The sequence below is a fragment of the Schistocerca gregaria genome, unplaced genomic scaffold (genome assembly GCF_023897955.1).
Source record: "Schistocerca gregaria isolate iqSchGreg1 unplaced genomic scaffold, iqSchGreg1.2 ptg000627l, whole genome shotgun sequence".
Lineage (NCBI taxonomy): Eukaryota > Metazoa > Arthropoda > Insecta > Orthoptera > Acrididae > Schistocerca > Schistocerca gregaria.
Window position 1 is genome coordinate 313,685 of NW_026062014.1, and position 18,452 is coordinate 332,136.

The window sequence follows — 18,452 nt, forward strand, 5'->3', positions numbered from 1 at the left end:
ATGTCGCGAGCTGCGGTATGCGGAGACACTAAAATCACCATAGTAGAACACAGAAGAAGCTTCTAAGTTGATGTATTAGCCAGTAAGAAGCACTACAATTCTAGTTTTAGTTATCGATTATTGTCTCTTTAGCTGGCTTTGGTGCCTTCGACATGAGCTAGTACCTTAAGATTTTGCCTGAAGAGAGGTCTATTACCACGTTGCGCGGGAGAATGTGAAAAGTGTTCATATGTAGTAAAAACCTGTAAAATCTGCCCGTTTTCGGCATTTGCTATCGAATTGACTTAATGACAGATCGTCACATTGGCCGCTCTTCTCGATGAAAAGGTTGCACTTTTCGTCTGCAAAGCTATCTCACTTGCTGCAGTATGCGGAGACACTAAAAACACCATAGTAGAACACTGAAGAAGCTCCTAAGTTGATGTAATAGCCAGTAAGAAGCAGTATAATTCAACTTTTAGTTATCGAATATTGACTTTGTAGCCGGCTTTGGTGCTTTGGACTTGAGCTAGGACCTTAAAATTTTGCATGAAGGGAGGTCTGGCAGCCCGCGTTGCACGGTAGAATGTGAGAAATATTCATATGTAGTAAAAACCTGTAAAATCAGCACGTTTTCGAAATTTTCTATCGAATCAACTTAACGCCAGATCGTCACATCGGCCGCTCTTCTCTATGAGATGGTTACACTTTTCGTCTGCAATGCTATGTGGAGTGGAGCGGTATGCGGAGACACTAAAAGCACCATAGTAGAACACTGAAGAAGCTCCTAAGTTGATGTGATAGCCAGTAAGCAGCAGTACAAATCGAGTTTTAGTCATCGATTATTGTCTTTTTAGCCGGCTTTGATGCCTTGGGAATGACCTAGGACCTTAATAATTTGCCTGAATAGAGGTCTATTATCCACGTTGCACGGGAGAATGTGGAAAGTGTTCATATTTAGTAAAAACCTGTAAAACCCGCCCGTTTTCGTCCTTTGCTATCGAATCGACTTAATGCCAGTTCGACACATTGGCCGATCTCCTCTATGAAACGGTTACACGTTTCGTCTAGAAAGCTATATCGCGTGCTGCAGTATGCGGAGACACTAAAAACACCATAGTAGAACACTGAAGAAGCTCCTAAGTTGATGTAATAGCCAGTAAGAAGCAGTATAATTCAAGTTTTAGTTATCGAATATTGACTTTGTAGCCGGCTTTGGTGCTTTGGACTTGAGCTAGGACCTTAAAATTTTGCATGAAGGGAGGTCTGGCAGCCCGCGTTGCACGGTAGAATGGGAGAAATATTCATATGTAGTAAAGTCCTGTAAAATCCGCCCGTTTTTAAATTTGCTATCGAATCGACTTAATGCCAGATCGTCACATCGGCTGCTCTTCTCTATGAGACGGTTACACTTTTCGTCTGTAAAGCTATGTTGCGCGCTGCGGTATCCGGAGACACTGAAAGCACCATAGTAGAACACAGAAGAAGCTTCTATGTTGATGTAATGGCCAGTAAGAAACAGTAAAATTCAAATTTAAGTTATCGATTATTGACATTTTAGCCGGCTTTGGTACATTGGACTTGAGCTAAGACCTTATGATTTTGCATGAAAGGAGGTCTAGCAGCCACGTTGCACGGGAGAATGTGAAAAGTGTTCATATGTAGTAAAAACCTGCGAAATCCGCCAGTTTTTGTCATTTGCTATCGAATCGACTTAATGCCAGATCGTCACTTTGGAAGCTCTTATCTATGAAACGGTTACACTTTTCGTTCTCAAAGCTATGTTGCCTGTTGCGGTATCCGGAGAGACTGAAAGCACCATAGTACAATACAGACGAAGCTTCTAAGCTGATGTAATAGCCAGTAAGAAGCAGTACAATTCAAGTTTTAGTTAACGATTATTGACTTTTAAGCCGACTTTGGAACTTTGGACATGAGCTAAGAACTTACGATTTTGCATGAAGGGAGGTCTAGCAGCCACGTTGCACGGGAGAATGTGAAAAGTGTTCATATTTAGTAAAAACCTGAGAAATCCGACCGTTTTCCACATTTGTATCGAATCGACTTAATGCCAGAACGTCACCTTGGCCGATCTTCTCTATGAAACGGTTACACTTATCGTCTGCAAAGCTATGTTGCGTGCTGCGGTATCGAGTGACGCTGCATGCACCATAGTAGAACACAGACGAAGTTTCCAAGTTGATGTAATATCCAGTAAGAAGCAGTACACTTCAACTTTTAGTTATCGGTTATTGACTACTAAGTCGGCCTTTAAGCGTTGGACATGAGATAAGACCTTACGATTTTGCATGAAGGGAGGTCTACCAGCCACATTGCACGAGAGAGTGTGAAAAGTGCTCATATGTAGTAAAAACCTGAGAAATCCGCCCGTTTTTGTCATTTGCTATCGAATCGACTTAATGGCAGATCGTCATTTTGGCCGCTCTTATGTATGAAACGGTTACACGTATCGTGTGCAAAGCTATATTGCGTGCTGCGGTATCCCGAGACACTGAAAGCACCATAGTAGAACACAGAGGAAGCTTCTAAGTTGATGTAATAGATAGTAAGAAGCAGTACAATTCAAGTTTTAGCTATCAATTATTGACTTTTTGCCGGCTTTCGTGCCTTGGACATGAGCTAAGACCTTACGATTTTGCATGAAGGTACATCCAGCAGCCACGTTGCACGGCAGACTGTGAGAAGTGTTGATATGTAGTAACAATCTGAGAAATCCGCCCGTTTTTGTCATTTGCTAATGCCAGATCGTCACTTTGGCCGCTCTTCTCTATGAAACGGTTACACTTATCGTCTGCAAAGCTATGTTGCGTGCTGCGATATAAGGAGACACTGACAACACTATAGTAGAACATAAAAGAAGCTTCTAAGTTGATGTAATAGCCAGTAAGAAGCAGCACAATTCCAGTTTTAGTTTTCGATTATTGACTTTTTAGCCGGCTTTGGTGCCTTGGTTATGAGCTAAGACCTTACGATTTTGCATGAAGGGAGGTCTACCAGCCACGTTGCACGGGAGAGTGTGTAAAGTGTTCATACGTAGTAAAAACCTGAGAGAACCACCCGTTTTTGTCATTTGCTATGGAATCGACTTAATGCCAGATCGACACATTGGCCGCTCTTCTCTGTGAAATTGTTACACTTTTCGTCTGCAAAGCTATGTCTGCTGCTACGGTATGCGGAGACAGTAAAAGCAACATAGTAGAACACAAAAGAAGCTTCTAAGTTGATGTAATTGCCAGTGAGAAGCAGTACAATTAAAATTTTAGTTATCGATTATTGAATTTTTAGTCGGCTTTGGTGCCGTGGACATGAGCTAGTTCCTTGAGATTTTGCCTGAAGAGACGTCTAGCAGCCACGTTGCACGGGAGAATGTGAAAAGTGTACATTTGTAGTAAAAACCTGTAAAATCCGCCTGTTTTCGTCATTTGCTATCGAATCGACTCAATGCCAGATCGTCACATTGGCCGCACCTCTCTAAGAAACGGTTACACTTTCCGTCTGCAAAGCTACGTCGTGTGGTGTGGTATGCGAAGACACTAAAAGGACCATAGTAGAACGCAGAAGAAGCTTCTAAGTTGATGTGATAGCCAGTAAGAAGCCATACAAATCAAGTTTTAGTTGTCGAATATTGACTTTTTAGCCGGCTTTGGTGCCTTGGACAAGATCTAGGACCTTAAGGTTTTGCATGAAGTGAGGTCTAGCAGCCACGTTGCACGGAAGGGTGTGAAAGGTGTTCGAATGTAGTAAAAACCTCTAAAATCCGCCCGTTTTCGTCATTTGCTGTCGAATCGACTCAATGCCAGATCGTCACATTGGCCGCTCTTCTCTAAGAAACGGATACACTTTCCGTCTGCAAAGCTATGTCGCGTGCAGCGGTATGCGAAGACACTAAAAGGACCATAGTAGAACGCAGAAGAAACTTCTAAGCTGATGTGATAGATAGTAAGAAGCAGTAGAAATCAAATTTAGTTTCCGATTATTGTCTTTTTAGCCGGCTTTGGTGCGTTGGACATGAGCTAGGACCTTAAAATATTGCATGAAGAGAGATCTAGCAGCCACGTTGAACGGTAGAATGTGAAAGGTGTTCGAATGTAGTAAAAGCCTCTTAAATCCGCCCGTATTCGTCATTTGCTATCGAATCGACTGAAAGCCAGATCGTCACATTGCCCGCTCTTCTCTAAGAAACGGCTACACTTTCCGTCTGCAAAGCTACGTCGCGTGCTGTGGTATGCGAAGACACTAAAAGCACAATCGAAGATCACACAAGAAATTTCTAAGTTGGTGTAATAGCCAGTAAGAAGCAGTACAATTCAAGTTTTAGTTATCGATTATTGACATTTTTGCCACCTTTGGTCCATGGACATGAGCTCGAACCTTAAGATTTTGCATGAAGGGAGGTCTAGCAGACCGCGTTGCACGGTAGAATGTGAAAGTTGTTTGTAGGTAGTAAAAACCTGTAAAATCCGAGCGTTTTCGTCATTTGCTATCGAATTGACTTAATGCCAGATCGTCACATTGGCCGCTCTTCTCTATGAAACAGTTACACTTTTCGTCTGTAATGCTATGTCGCGTGCTGCGGTATGCGGAGACACTAAAAGCACAATAGTAGACCACACAAGAAGCTTCTATGTAGGTGTAATAGCCAGTAAGAAGCAGTACAATTCAAGTTTTAGTTATCGATTATTGACATTTATGCCATCTTTGGTGCCTTGGATATGAGCTAGAACCTTAGGATTTTGCATGAATGGAGGTGTAGCTACCCGCATTCCACGGTAGAATGTGAAAGGTGTTCGTAGGTAATAAAAACCTGTAAAATCCGCCCGTTTTCGTCATTTGCTATCGAATCGACTTAATGCCAGATCGGCACATTGACCGCTCTTCTCTATAAAACGGTTACACGTTTAGTCTGTAATGCTATGTCGCGAGCTGCGGTATGCGGAGACACTAAAATCACCATAGTAGAACACAGAAGAAGCTTCTAAGTTGATGTATTAGCCAGTAAGAAGCACTACAATTCTAGTTTTAGTTATCGATTATTGTCTCTTTAGCCGGCTTTGGTGCCTTCGACATGAGCTAGTACCTTAAGATTTTGCCTGAAGAGAGGTCTATTACCACGTTGCGCGGGAGATTGTGAAAAGTGTTCATATGTAGTAAAAACCTGTAAAATCTGCCCGTTTTCGGCATTTGCTATCGAATTGACTTAATGACAGATCGTCACATTGGCCGCTCTTCTCTATGAAACGGTTACACTTTTCGTCTTCAAAGCTATGTCTGCTGCTGCGGTATGCGGAGACAGTAAAAGCAACATAGTAGAACACAAAAGAAGCTTCTAAGTTGGTGTAACTGCCAGTAAGAAGCAGTACAATTAAAATTTTAGTTATCGATTATTGACATTTTAGTCGGCTTTGGTGACGTGGACATGAGCTAGTTCCTTGAGATTTTGCCTGAAGGGAGGTCTAGCAGCCACGTTGCACGGGAGAATGTGAAAAGTGTACATATGTAGTAAAAACCTGCCAAATCCGCCTGTTTTCGTCATTTGCTATCGAATCGACTCCATGCCAGATCGTCACATTGGCCGCTCTTCTCGATGAAAAGGTTGCACTTTTCGTCTGCAAAGCTATCTCACTTGCTGCAGTATGCGGAGACACTAAAAACACCATAGTAGAACACTGAAGAAGCTCCTAAGTTGATGTAATAGCCAGTAAGAAGCAGTATAATTCAACTTTTAGTTATCGAATATTGACTTTGTAGCCGGCTTTGGTGCTTTGGACTTGAGCTAGGACCTTAAAATTTTGCATGAAGGGAGGTCTGGCAGCCCGCGTTGCACGTTAGAATGTGAGAAATATTCATATGTAGTAAAGTCCTGTAAAATCCGCCCGTTTTTAAATTTGCTATCGAATCGACTTAATGCCAGATCGTCACATCCGCTGCTCTTCTCTATGAGACGGTTACACTTTTCGTCTGCAAACCTATGTCGTGTGCTCCGGTATGCGGAGACACTAAAAGCACCATAGTAAAACACTGAAGAAGCTTTTAAGTTGATGTAATAGCAAGTAAGAAGCAGTACAAATCAAGTTTTATTTATTGATTATTGACTTTTTAGCCGGCTTTGGTGCCTTGGACATGAGCTAAGACGTTACGATTTTGCATGAAGGGAGGTCTAGCAGCCGCGTTGCAAGGGAGAATGTGCAAAGTGTTCATATGTATTAGAAACCAGAAAAATCCGCCCGTTTTCTTCGTTAGCTATGGAATCGACTTAATGCCAGATCGTCACATTGGCCGCTATCATCTATGAAACGGTTACATTTTTCGTCTGCAAAGCTATGTCGGGTGCTGCGGAATGCGGAGATACGTAAAGCAACATAATAAAACACAGAAGAAGGTTTTAAGTTGATGTAATAGCCAGTAAGAAGAAGTACAATTCAAGTTATAGTTATCGATTATTTACTTTTTAGCCGGCTTTGGTGCCTTGGACTTGAGCTAGGACCTTAAGATTTTGCACGAAGGGAGGTCTAGCAGCCACGTTGCACGGTAGAATGAGTAAAATGTCCATATGTAGTAAAAACCTGTAACATCCGCACGTTTTCTTAATTCGCTATCGAATCCACTTAATGCTAGACCGTCACATCGGCCGCTCTTCTCTATGAAACGGTTACATATGTCGTCTGCAAAGCTATGTCGCGTGCTGCGGTATGCGGCGACACTAAAAGCACCATAGTAGAACACTGAAGAAGCTACTAAGTTGATGTAATAGCCAGTAAGAAGCAGTACAATTCAAGTTTTAGTTATCGATTATTGACTTTTTTGCCAGCTTTGGTGCCTTGGACATAAGCTATGACCTTACGATTTTGCATGAAGGGAGGTATAGCAGCCACGTTGCACGGGATAATGTGAAAAGGGTTCATGTGTAGTAAAACCCTGAGAAATCCGCCCGTTTTTGTCATTTGCTATCGAATCGACTAAATGCCAGATCGTCAGTTTTGCCGATCTTGTCTATGAAACGGTTACACTTATCGTCTGTAAAGCTATGTTGCGCGCTGCGGTATCCGGAGACACTGAAAGCACCATAGTAGAACACAGAAGAAGCTTCTATGTTGATGTAATGGCCAGTAAGAAACAGTAAAATTCAAATTTAAGTTATCGATTATTGACATTTTAGCCGGCTTTGGTACATTGGACTTGAGCTAAGACCTTATGATTTTGCATGAAAGGAGGTCTAGCAGCCACGTTGCACGGGAGAATGTGAAAAGTGTTCATATGTAGTAAAAACCTGCGAAATCCGCCAGTTTTTGTCATTTGCTATCGAATCGACTTAATGCCAGATCGTCACTTTGGAAGCTCTTATCTATGAAACGGTTACACTTTTCGTTCTCAAAGCTATGTTGCCTGCTGCGGTATCCGGAGAGACTGAAAGCACCATAGTACAATACAGACGAAGCTTCTAAGCTGATGTAATAGCCAGTAAGAAGCAGTACAATTCAAGTTTTAGTTAACGATTATTGACTTTTAAGCCGACTTTGGAACTTTGGACATGAGCTAAGAACTTACGATTTTGCATGAAGGGAGGTCTAGCAGCCACGTTGCACGGGAGAATGTGAAAAGTGTTCATACTTAGTAAAAACCTGAGAAATCCGACCGTTTTCCACATTTGCTATCGAATCGACTTAATGCCAGAACGTCACTTTGGCCGATCTTCTCTATGAAACGGTTACACTTATCGTCTGCAAAGCTATGTTGCGTGCTGCGGTATCGAGTGACGCTGCAAGCACCATAGTAGAACACAGACGAAGTTTCCAAGTTGATGTAATATCCAGTAAGAAGCAGTACACTTCAACTTTTAGTTATCGGTTATTGACTACTAAGTCGGCCTTTAAGCGTTGGATATGAGATAAGACCTTACGATTTTGCATGAAGGGAGGTCTACCAGCCACATTGCACGAGAGAGTGTGAAAAGTGTTCATATGTAGTAAAAACCAGCGAAATCCGCCAGTTTTTGTCATTTGCTATCGAATCGACTAAATGCCAGATCGTCAGTTTTGCCGATCTTGTCTATGAAACGGTTACACTTATCGTCTGTAAAGCTATATTGCGTGCTGCGGTATCCCGAGACACTGAAAGCACCATAGTAGAACACAGAGGAAGCTTCTAAGTTGATGTAATAGATAGTAAGAAGCAGTACAATTCAAGTTTTAGCAATCAATTATTGACTTTTTGCCGGCTTTCGTGCCTTGGACATGAGCTAAGACCTTACGATTTTGCATGAAGGTACATCCAGCAGCCACGTTGCACGGCAGACGGTGAGAAGTGTTGATATGTAGTAACAATCTGAGAAATCCGCCCGTTTTTGTCATTTGCTAATGCCAGATCGTCACTTTGGCCGCTCTTCTCTATGAAACGGTTACACTTATCGTCTGCAAAGCTATGTTGCGTGCTGCGATATAAGGAGACACTGACAACACTATAGTAGAACATAAAAGAAGCTTCTAAGTTGATGTAATAGCCAGTAAGAAGCAGCACAATTCCAGTTTTAGTTTTCGATTATTGACTTTTTAGCCGGCTTTGGTGCCTTGGTTATGAGCTAAGACCTTACGATTTTGCATGAAGGGAGGTCTACCAGCCACGTTGCACGGGAGAGTGTGTAAAGTGTTCATACGTAGTAAAAACCTGAGAGAACCACCCGTTTTTGTCATTTGCTATGGAATCGACTTAATGCCAGATCGTCACTTTGAACGCTCTTCTCTATGAAACATTTACACTTATCGTCTAGAAAGCTATTTTGCGTGCTGCGGTATCCGGAGACACTGAAAGCACCATAGTAGAACACACAAGAAGCTTCTAAGTTGATGTAATAGATCGTATGAAGCAGTACAATTCAAGTTTTATTTCTCGATTATTGACTTCTAAGACGGCTTTGCATCCTTGGACATGAACCAAGACCTTACGATTTTGCATTAAGGTAGGTCAACCAGCCACGTTGCACGGGAGAGTGTGAAATGTGTTCATATGTGGTTAAAACCTGAGAAAACCGCCCGTTTTTGTCATTTGCAAAGGAATCGACTGAATGTCAGATCGTCACTTTGGCCTCTCTTCTCTATGAAATGGTTACACTTATCGACTGGAAAGCTATGTTGCGTGCTGCAGTATGCGGAACCACTAAAATCACAATAGTAGAACACAGAAGAAGCTTCTAAGTTGATGGAATAACCAGTAAGAAGCAGTAGAATTCAAGTTTTAGTTATCGTTTATTGACTTTTTAGGCGGCTTTGGTGCCTTGGACATGAGCTAAGACATTACGGTTTTGCATGAAGGGAGGTCTACCATCCACGTTGCACGGGAGAGTGTGAAAAGTGTTCATATGTAGTAAAAACCTGAAAAAACCGAACGTTTTTGTCATTTGCTATCTAATCGACTTAATGCCAGATCGTCACTTTGGCCGCTCTTCTCTATGAAACGGTTACACTTATTGTCTGCAAAGCTATGTTGCGTGCTGCGGTATCGGGAGCCCCTTTAAAGCACCATAGTAGAACACAGAAGAAACTTCTAAGTTGGTGTAATAGCCAGTAAGAGGAACTACAATTCAAGTTTTACTTATCGATTACTGACTTTTTAGACGGCTTTGGTGCCTTGGACATGATCTAAGATCTTACGATTTTGCATGAAGGGAAGACTACCGCCACGTTGCATGGGAGAATGTGAAAAGTGTTACAATGCAGTAAAAACCTGAGAAATCTGCCCGTTTAGCTCATTTACCATCAAATCGACTTAATGCCAGATCGTCACTTTGGCCGCTCTTCTCTATGAAACGGTTACACTTATCGTCGGCAAAGCTATGTTGCGTGCTGCGGTAACCGGAGACACTGAGAACACTATAGTAGAACACAGAAGAAGCTTATAAGTTGATGTAATAGCCAGTAAGAAGCAGTACAATTCAAATTTTGGTTAACGATTATTGACTTTTTGGCCGGCTTTGGTGCCTTGGACATGAGCTAAGACCTTACGATTTTGCATGAAAGCAGGTCTACCAGTCACGTTGCACGGGAGAGTGTGAAAAGTGTTCATATGTAGTAAAAACCTGAGAAATCCGCGCTTTTTTGCCATCGGCTATCGAATCGACTTAGTGCCAGATCGTCACAATGGCAGCTTTTCTCCCTGCAACGGATACATTTATCGTCTGCAAAGCTATGTCGTGTGCTGCGGCAATGCGGATACACTAAAAGCACAATATTAAAACACAGAAGAAGCCTCTAAGTTGATGTAATCGGCCAGTAAGAAGCAGTACAAATCATGTTTTAGCTATCAATGATTGATTTATTAGCTGGCTTTGGTGCGTTGGATACGACCGAGGCCTTTAAGATTTGGCATCGAACGAAGTCTGTCACCCACGTTGCACAGTAGAATGTGAAAACTGTTCATATGTAGTAAAAACCTGAGAAATCCGCTCGTTTTCGTCATTTTCTATCGAATCGACCTAATGCCAGATCGTCACATTGGGAGCTCTTCTCTCTGAAACGGTTACATTTATCGTTTGCAGAGCTATGTCACATACTGCTGTTTGCGAAGACACTAAGAGCACCACAGTAAAAGACAGAAGATGCTTCTAAGTTGATGTAATCGGACAGCAAGTGCCACTACAACTAAAGTTTTAGTTATCGATTATTGACTCATTACACGGCTTTGGTACTTTGGACATGAGCTAGGACCTTAAGATTTTGCATGAAACGAGGTCTGTCGACCACGTTGCACGGGAGAATGTGAAAGGTGTTCATATGTAGTAAAAACTCGAGAAATCCGCCCGTTTTAGTCATTTGCTATCGAGTCGAATTAATGCCAGATCGTCACAATGGCCGTTTTGCTCCCTGCAACGGATACATTTATCGTCTGCAAAGCTATGTCGTGTGCTTCGGTAATGCGGATACACTAAAAGCACCATATTAAAACACAGAAGAAGCTTCTAAGTTGATGTAATCGGACAGTAAGAAGCAGTACAAATCAAGTTTTAGCTATCAATTATTGATTTATTAGCTGGCTTTGGTGCGTTGGATATGACCGAGGCCCTTAAGATTTGGCATCGAACGAGGTCTGGCAGCCACATTATACGAGAGAATCTGAAAGGTGTTCATATGTAGTAAAATTCTAAGAAAACCTTTCGTATTTGTCATTTGCTTTTGAATCGACGTAATGCCAGATCGTCACATTCGCCGCTTTTCTCTCTGAAACTGTTACATTTATCGTCTGCAAGCTTATGTCGTGTGCTGCGGTATGCGGAGACACTAAAAGCAACAAAGTATAAAACAGATGAAGCTTGTAATTTGATGTAATCGGCCAGAAAGAACCAGTACAATTCAAGTTTTGGTTATCGATTATTGACATATTAGCCGGCTTTGGTGCCTTGGACATGATCGTGGACCTTAAGCTTTTGCATCAATCGAGGTCTGGCCGCCACGTTGCACGGAGAAATGTGAAATGTGTTAATATGTAGTAAAAACCTGAGAAAATCTTTCGCATTTATTTAAGTTCCGTTAGTACAATAAGAAACTGGCTACAATAATCATAATCTTGCTCTACAAATCAAGTAACTACTATTATTAACAGTATTTATCAACAGCAAATATAACAAAAGACAAAACAGAAAGATAATCAAACGTCTAATGACACAGTAACGAAACTGAAAACAGTTCGCGAAAATTTCGTTTGAAATTATTTCACCAGATGACAATAAGAACACCGGACGAAGACACTTAAAGTTCCAAAATAAGCCACTATACACAAACAAATAATTAGTACTTAGCTTTGGATGCGCCGCTACAGCTGCACCTGGTCAGCGCGGAATGTAAACACAGGTAAGAAGTTAAGGTGCTCGATACGAAACACTCACAAAGATCGGGTCACAACTCAAGAAAGGCGGAGGTGAATGAAGAAACCATTAATAAGTAACTTATATAGTAAATATTATCACAAAAACCGTTAAAATATGTACCTGAAACCTAAAAATGTATGAAAACTTAGAGAGCGATTTCACACGCACTCACGCGCTTAATCGAAATGCCAGATCGTCGCAGTGGCAGCTTTGCTCACGGAAATGTTTACATATACATCTGGATACTTACGTCATGTGCTGAGGTATGCGGTGGGACCACAACCAACAAATATGAGCTTCTAAGTCGATGCAATAGGTAGGTAAGAAGTAGTTCTACTCAAGTTTTAGGTATCGAAAATTAAACTGTAGGCCGGTTTTGGTGCCTTGCATTTGACCGAGGACCTTATGATTTCGCATGAACCGAGGTCTGGCACCCACATTACACGAGAAAATGCGAAAAGTGATAATATGTAGTAAAAAACTGAGAAAACCTCACGATTTCGTCTTTTTCTTTCGTAATGACGTAATGACATCTCGTCACATTGATCTCTTTTTTTCCGGAAAGGTTTACATTTATCATCTGAAAACTTCTCTCGCCTGCTGATGTATGTGATGACTCCACAAGAAACAAAATAGAAACTTCTAAGTTGATGTAATAGGCAAGTAAGACATATTATAAGTCTAGTTTTAGTAATAGAAAATTCAGTTATTGGTCGGTTTTGGTGTTTTGCAGTTGATAGAGTACCTTGGAACATATCTGTCTATCTACCACCCCCCCCCCTCCCCCTCGTAAGGTAAGATGACAGCCTACGTACACCACCCCCCTTCGTAAGATGTCTGTCTACCTACTTCCCCCTGAAATGTCTCTTTACTTATCCCCTCAACCGGAAAACGTGTTTTCAAACCCGCCATCAGAAGATGACTTTCTTCGTACACACCCTTGGAAGATACCTGTCTACCTACCTCCCCCCCCCCAGAAGATGTCTGCCCATCTACCTAGGTACCGCCATTTAGAAGGTGTCTGTCTACCTACCCCCACTTCGAAAGATGTTTAACTGCCTACCCCACCTCTGAAGATCTCTGTCAAACCCTCCCCCATCCCTGGAGGATGTCTGTGTACATACCCCCCTTTTGGAAGTCATTTGACAACCGAAAAAACCGCTTTGGAAGATGTATGACTTCCTATCACTACCCTCGTAAGGTGTATGTCTACCTAGGACCCCTCTGGAAGATGTCTGTCTAACTAACGAACCTCGGTATATGCCAGTCTCACCCCCTCAGAATATGTCTGTCTACGTACCCCACATGGAAGATGTCTGTCTACCTGCCCCCCCCCCCCCATAAGATGTTTGTCTATCTACCCCTCCTTGGAACATGTCTGTCTAACAACCACCCCCCCCCCCCCCCCAGTTGTCTGTCTACCTACCCCCTTGAAGATGTCTGTCTACCTACCCCCCACAAAAGTCTGTGTACCCATCTTACCCTGAGAAAATGATAGTCTACCTACCCCTGTATGTAAGATGTCTCACTACCTACCCCCCTCCCCCCCCCCCTTCGGGAAATGTCTGTCTATCTACCCAATCCACTCTTGAAAGATGCTTATCTAACCACCTTGGAAGAGGCCTTTCTACCCCAGCTCAGAAATTGTCTATCTACTCCCTCGTCAGAAGATGTCGGCCAACATACCGTCCCCTCAGAAAATGTATATCTATCACCCTTGGAAGATGTATGTCTGTCTACCCCCTCAAAGAATATATGTCTATCTGCCCAACTCGGAAAATGTCTGTCAACATGCCCCCTTCGGAAAATGTCTAACATCACCAAGCTCAGTAGATGTGTGTCTATCTGTCCCGCCCCCTCGGAAAATGTCTATTTCCAGCCCCCCTCGGAAGAAGTATGTTTACCAACCCTCCATCAGGAGAAGTCTGTCAAACTACGCCCCAGGAAGGTCTCTCTCTACCTACCACCCTCCCCCCCATCGAATATATCTGTCCACTCAACCCATCCTTGGAAGATGATTGGCTACCTACCCCATGGAAGATGTCAGGCAACCTGCCCCCTCACTTAGGAAGATGCCTACTTCCCCCTTGGAAGTTGTCTATTTTCCACCACTCGGAAGATGTCTAACTACCCCCTCCCAATATATATGTCTATCAAATCCACACAAATGATGTCTGTTTACCTACTCCCATAAGATGTCTATCATCCCCTTCAGAAGGTATCTTCCTATATACCCCCTCCCCTTGGAAGATGCCTGTCTGCATACCCAAACTAAGATGATGTCTATCAACCTTCCACCGCACATATGATGTCTGTCTACCTACCACCCTTGGAATATCTATGTCTTTCTACCCCCCGGAAGATGTCTGTCAGCCTGCCCAACTTGGAAAATATCTGTCCATGTGCCCTCCTTCGGAAGATTTCTATTATCCCCAGCCTCAGAAGAATTGTGTCTATCTGTCCTGCACCAACAGTAGATGTCTGTGTACCTACCCCTCTTCAGAAGAAGTCTGTTTACCAACCCCCCATCAGGAGATGTCTCTCAAACTACCACCAAGGAAGTCTCTGTCTACCTACCCCCCTTTGGAAGATATCTGTCTACCTATAACACAACTCAGAAAATGTCTGTCTACCTACCCCTCAGAAGATGTCTGTTTATCCACACCTCCACAGATAATGTCTATCTACCTACCCCCCCCCCCTATCCTCTGAGGATGTCTGTCTACCTACCCCCCCCTCTTGGAAGATGTTGGTCTACTTACCCCTCTAGAAGATGTCTGTCTAAGTACGCCCCTCGGAAGTTGGCTGTCTACCAACCCACCAATGGGAGATGTCTGTCTACCTACCCCCCTCGGAAGGTGCCTTACTGCCTACTCCCTCAGAAGATTGTCTACCTACATACACTCAGAAAATGTATGTATACCCACGCCCCCCCCCCCCCTGGAAGAATTCTGTCTAAATTTTCCCCACCCCTTGGTAATTTCTGTCTACATATCACTCCCTTGCAAGATGTCTGTCTACCTACTCCCTCTCGAAAGATATCTGTTTACCTACATCTTCTGTTGGGAGGTAGGAAGACACACATCTTCTGCGAGGGGTAAGTAGACGGACATATTCCGAAGCAGGGTATGTGGTCAGACATCTTCTGAGGGGGTGGTAGGTAGACAGACATCTTCCAAGGGGGGAGGGAGTAGACATCTTCTGTGGTGATAATGGTAGACAAACAATTCCAAGGAGGGGTAGATAGACAGACATCTTCTGAGTGGTTGTTTCTTAGACAGACGTCTTCCAGGAGGGAGCTTGGTAGACAGACATTTTCCAAGGGGGAGACATTTTTCGATTCGGGCCGGATAGGTAAACAGATATCCTTCGAGAGAGAGGGTTGACATTTTTCTGGGGGTGGAGGTAGATATTTTCGAGAGGTAGATTGACATCTTCTGGGAGGGGGGGAGATAGTATTCTTCCATGGGGGGAGGTGAGTAGTCAGGCATCTTCAAAGGGGGAGGGGGGTAGACAGACATCTTCCAAGAATGGTCGGTAAGTAGACAGACATGTTCTGTGGGGAGTGATGGTATGTACACTTACATCTTCCGATGGGTTCTGGTAGATAAACAGGCATCTTCCGTGAAGGGGTGATAGAGCTCCTCGAAGATGGGGTGTAGATATCTTCGGCAAGGAGGGTAGGTATACATCTTCCGAGAGAGGGTTAGATAGATTTCTTCCATAGGGGGGATAGATAGCCTTTTCCTGAGTTTGTGAGGAAGACAGACATACAGACATGTTCCTAGAATTTGGAGGTAGACAGACATCTTCAGAATAGGCGGTAGACACATTCCAAATGAAGGAAGGCTGTAGAAATCTTTTGAGTGTAGGATAAACGTCCTCTGAGGGGAGGGGCTAGATGGAAATCTTACAGGGGTGGGGTAGGTAGACAGACATATTCCAAGAGGAGGGGGTTGGTAGACAGGCATCTTTCATGAGGTGGGTTATATACATCCTCCTGGGGGATATACATCTTCTGAGGTGGGGATAGGTATCTTCCAGAGGGTGTAGATGTCATCTGAGGGTGGGGTAGATAGACATCTTCCAAGCTGTTGGTTGATTTTCACCATCCGAGTGGAGGGATACATAGATATTTTCCGCCTGGGCTGGGTAGATAGACATCTTCAGAAGGGGGTAGACATCTTCCATGGGGGGTAGGGAGACAGCTTCTAAGGGGGGTAGATAGACATTTTCCAAGATTAGTGGTAGATACACATCTTCTGAGGGGTGTAGATAGACCTCTTCCGAGGAGGGAGATTGGCATCTTTGGAGGGAATGGATAGATAATCTTATGAGGTGGGTGTGGGTAGGCATCAACCTAAGGGGTGAGATTGGCATCTTCCGATGTGGAAGGGGTTAGGTAGGCATTTTTAGAGGGAGGGATATCTTCCTAGGGGTTTAGATAGGCATCTTCCAAGGGGATGTAGGAAGACATCTCAGAGGGGGGGTAGACAAAATCCTCCGAGAGGTGGTAGGTAGACAGATATCTTTGGATGGGAGAGTAGGTAAGCAGACATCTTTTGAGTGGGGTTGGTAAACTGACATATTCCAAAGGGGCAAGGTAGACAGACAGTTTCTGAGGGTGGGGCATAAGTAGACTGACACTTTCTGAGATGTGGTAAGTAGAATTACATCTTCTGAGGTGATGGGGTAGGTAGACAGACATTTTCCGAAAGGGCGTAGGTATAAAAAAAATGGTTCAAATGGCTCTGAGCACTATGGGACTCAACTGCTGTGGTCATCAGTCCCCTAGAACTTAGAACTACTTAAACCTAACTAAACTAAGGACATCACACACATCTATGCCCGAGGCAGGATTCGAACCTGCGACCATAGCAGTCGCACGGTTTCGGACTGTGCGCCTAGAACCGCGAGACCACCACGGCCGTCTGTAGATATACAGACATATGCCTAGGTGGGAAGGTAGACAGACATGTCCCGATTGGGGGTAGGTAGACAGCCATCTTCCAGGTGGGTAGGTACACAGACATCATCCGAAGGGGTTAGAAGGACAGACACTTTCCATGTGGGCGTTGGTAGACATACATCATCTGAGGGGGAAGAGACATCTTTCGAGGGGAGGGTACATAGACAGATATCTTCAGAGAGGAGGTAGTCATCCTCCGAGAGGGAGGTAGTTGTCCATCATCCACTGGTCTTAGGTAGGCAGACATCTTCTGAGGGAGGGTATGTAGACAGACATCTTCTGAAGGCGATAACGTCGACAGTCATCTTCTGATGGGGGTGGGTAGGTAGACAGACATCTTCTGAGTGGTGGTAGGTATGGAGACATCTTCTGAGGCTGGGTTTGGTAGACAGACACCTTCCATGGGGGGATGGGGGATGTTGGAAGACAGATATCTTCCAAGGGGTGGGAAACAGCTTCTAAAGAATGTAGTTTGGTAGACAGACATCCTCCGAGAGGGGTGTAGACATTCTCAGATGGGGAGTGTATAACTTCTGAGAGGAGTGGTAGACTGACATCTTCCGAGAGGGGAGAGATACTTTTCTTCCATGGTGGCAATAGATAGATATCTTTCGAGATGAGGTACATAGATAGACATCTTCAAATGTGTGGTGAATGTAGAGAGACAACTTTTGAGAAGGGGGGTAGGTACACAGACACCCTCAGAGGGGGTGGGTAGGGAGACAGACATCTTCCGAGATAGGGATAAGATAGACACAAATCATTCGACGTTGGGTAGGTAAATATACAGATTCTGAGGGGTTTAGGTACACATTCATATTATGAGGGGTTGTGGGTGTAGGTAGACAGAAACCATCTGAGGAGGCGTATTTAGGCAGATAACGTCTGAGAGAGGGTTAGGTAGACTGACATCTTCTGAGGGGTTGTAGGAGGACAGACATCTTCCAAGTGGAGGGTTGGTAGACAGACATCTTCAGAGGTGGGGTGGGGTAGGTAGACAGACATCTTCCAATAGGGGGTTGGTTGGCAGACATCTTCTGTGAGGGGATGGTAGTAGACAGCCTTCTTCTGATGGGTGGGTGGGTAGACAGACATCTTCCATGATGGGGCATAGGTAGAGAGACATTGTCCGAGGTAGGGTGACTATAGACATTTTTCGAGAGGGGGGGTAGGTAGACAGACTTCTTCTGGGGGGTTGTAGGTAAACTGACCTCTTCAGAGGGTTGGTGTAGAATGACATTTGCCAAGAGGGGATAGGTAGAGAGACATATTCCGATGGTGGTAAGTAGACAACATCTTCTGATGGGTGTAGGTAGACAGACATCTTCCAAGCGGGAGCTACAGGTAGACAGACATCTTCAGAGGGCGATTGTAGGTTGATGGACATCTTTTGTGCTGGTAATAATAGATAAACATATTCCAAGGGTGGTAGTTTAACAGACATCTTTCCAGGGGGGCTGAGTAGATAGACAGACATCATCCAACATGGGTAGACAGACATTTTCCAGGGGGAGTAGACATCCTCCAAGGGGGTAGACATCTTCGAATGGTGATGAGGGCTGGAAGACACCTTCTGAAGTTTGGGGGTCTCTAGACATCTTCCATGATAGGGGTAAACAACTTCTGAGC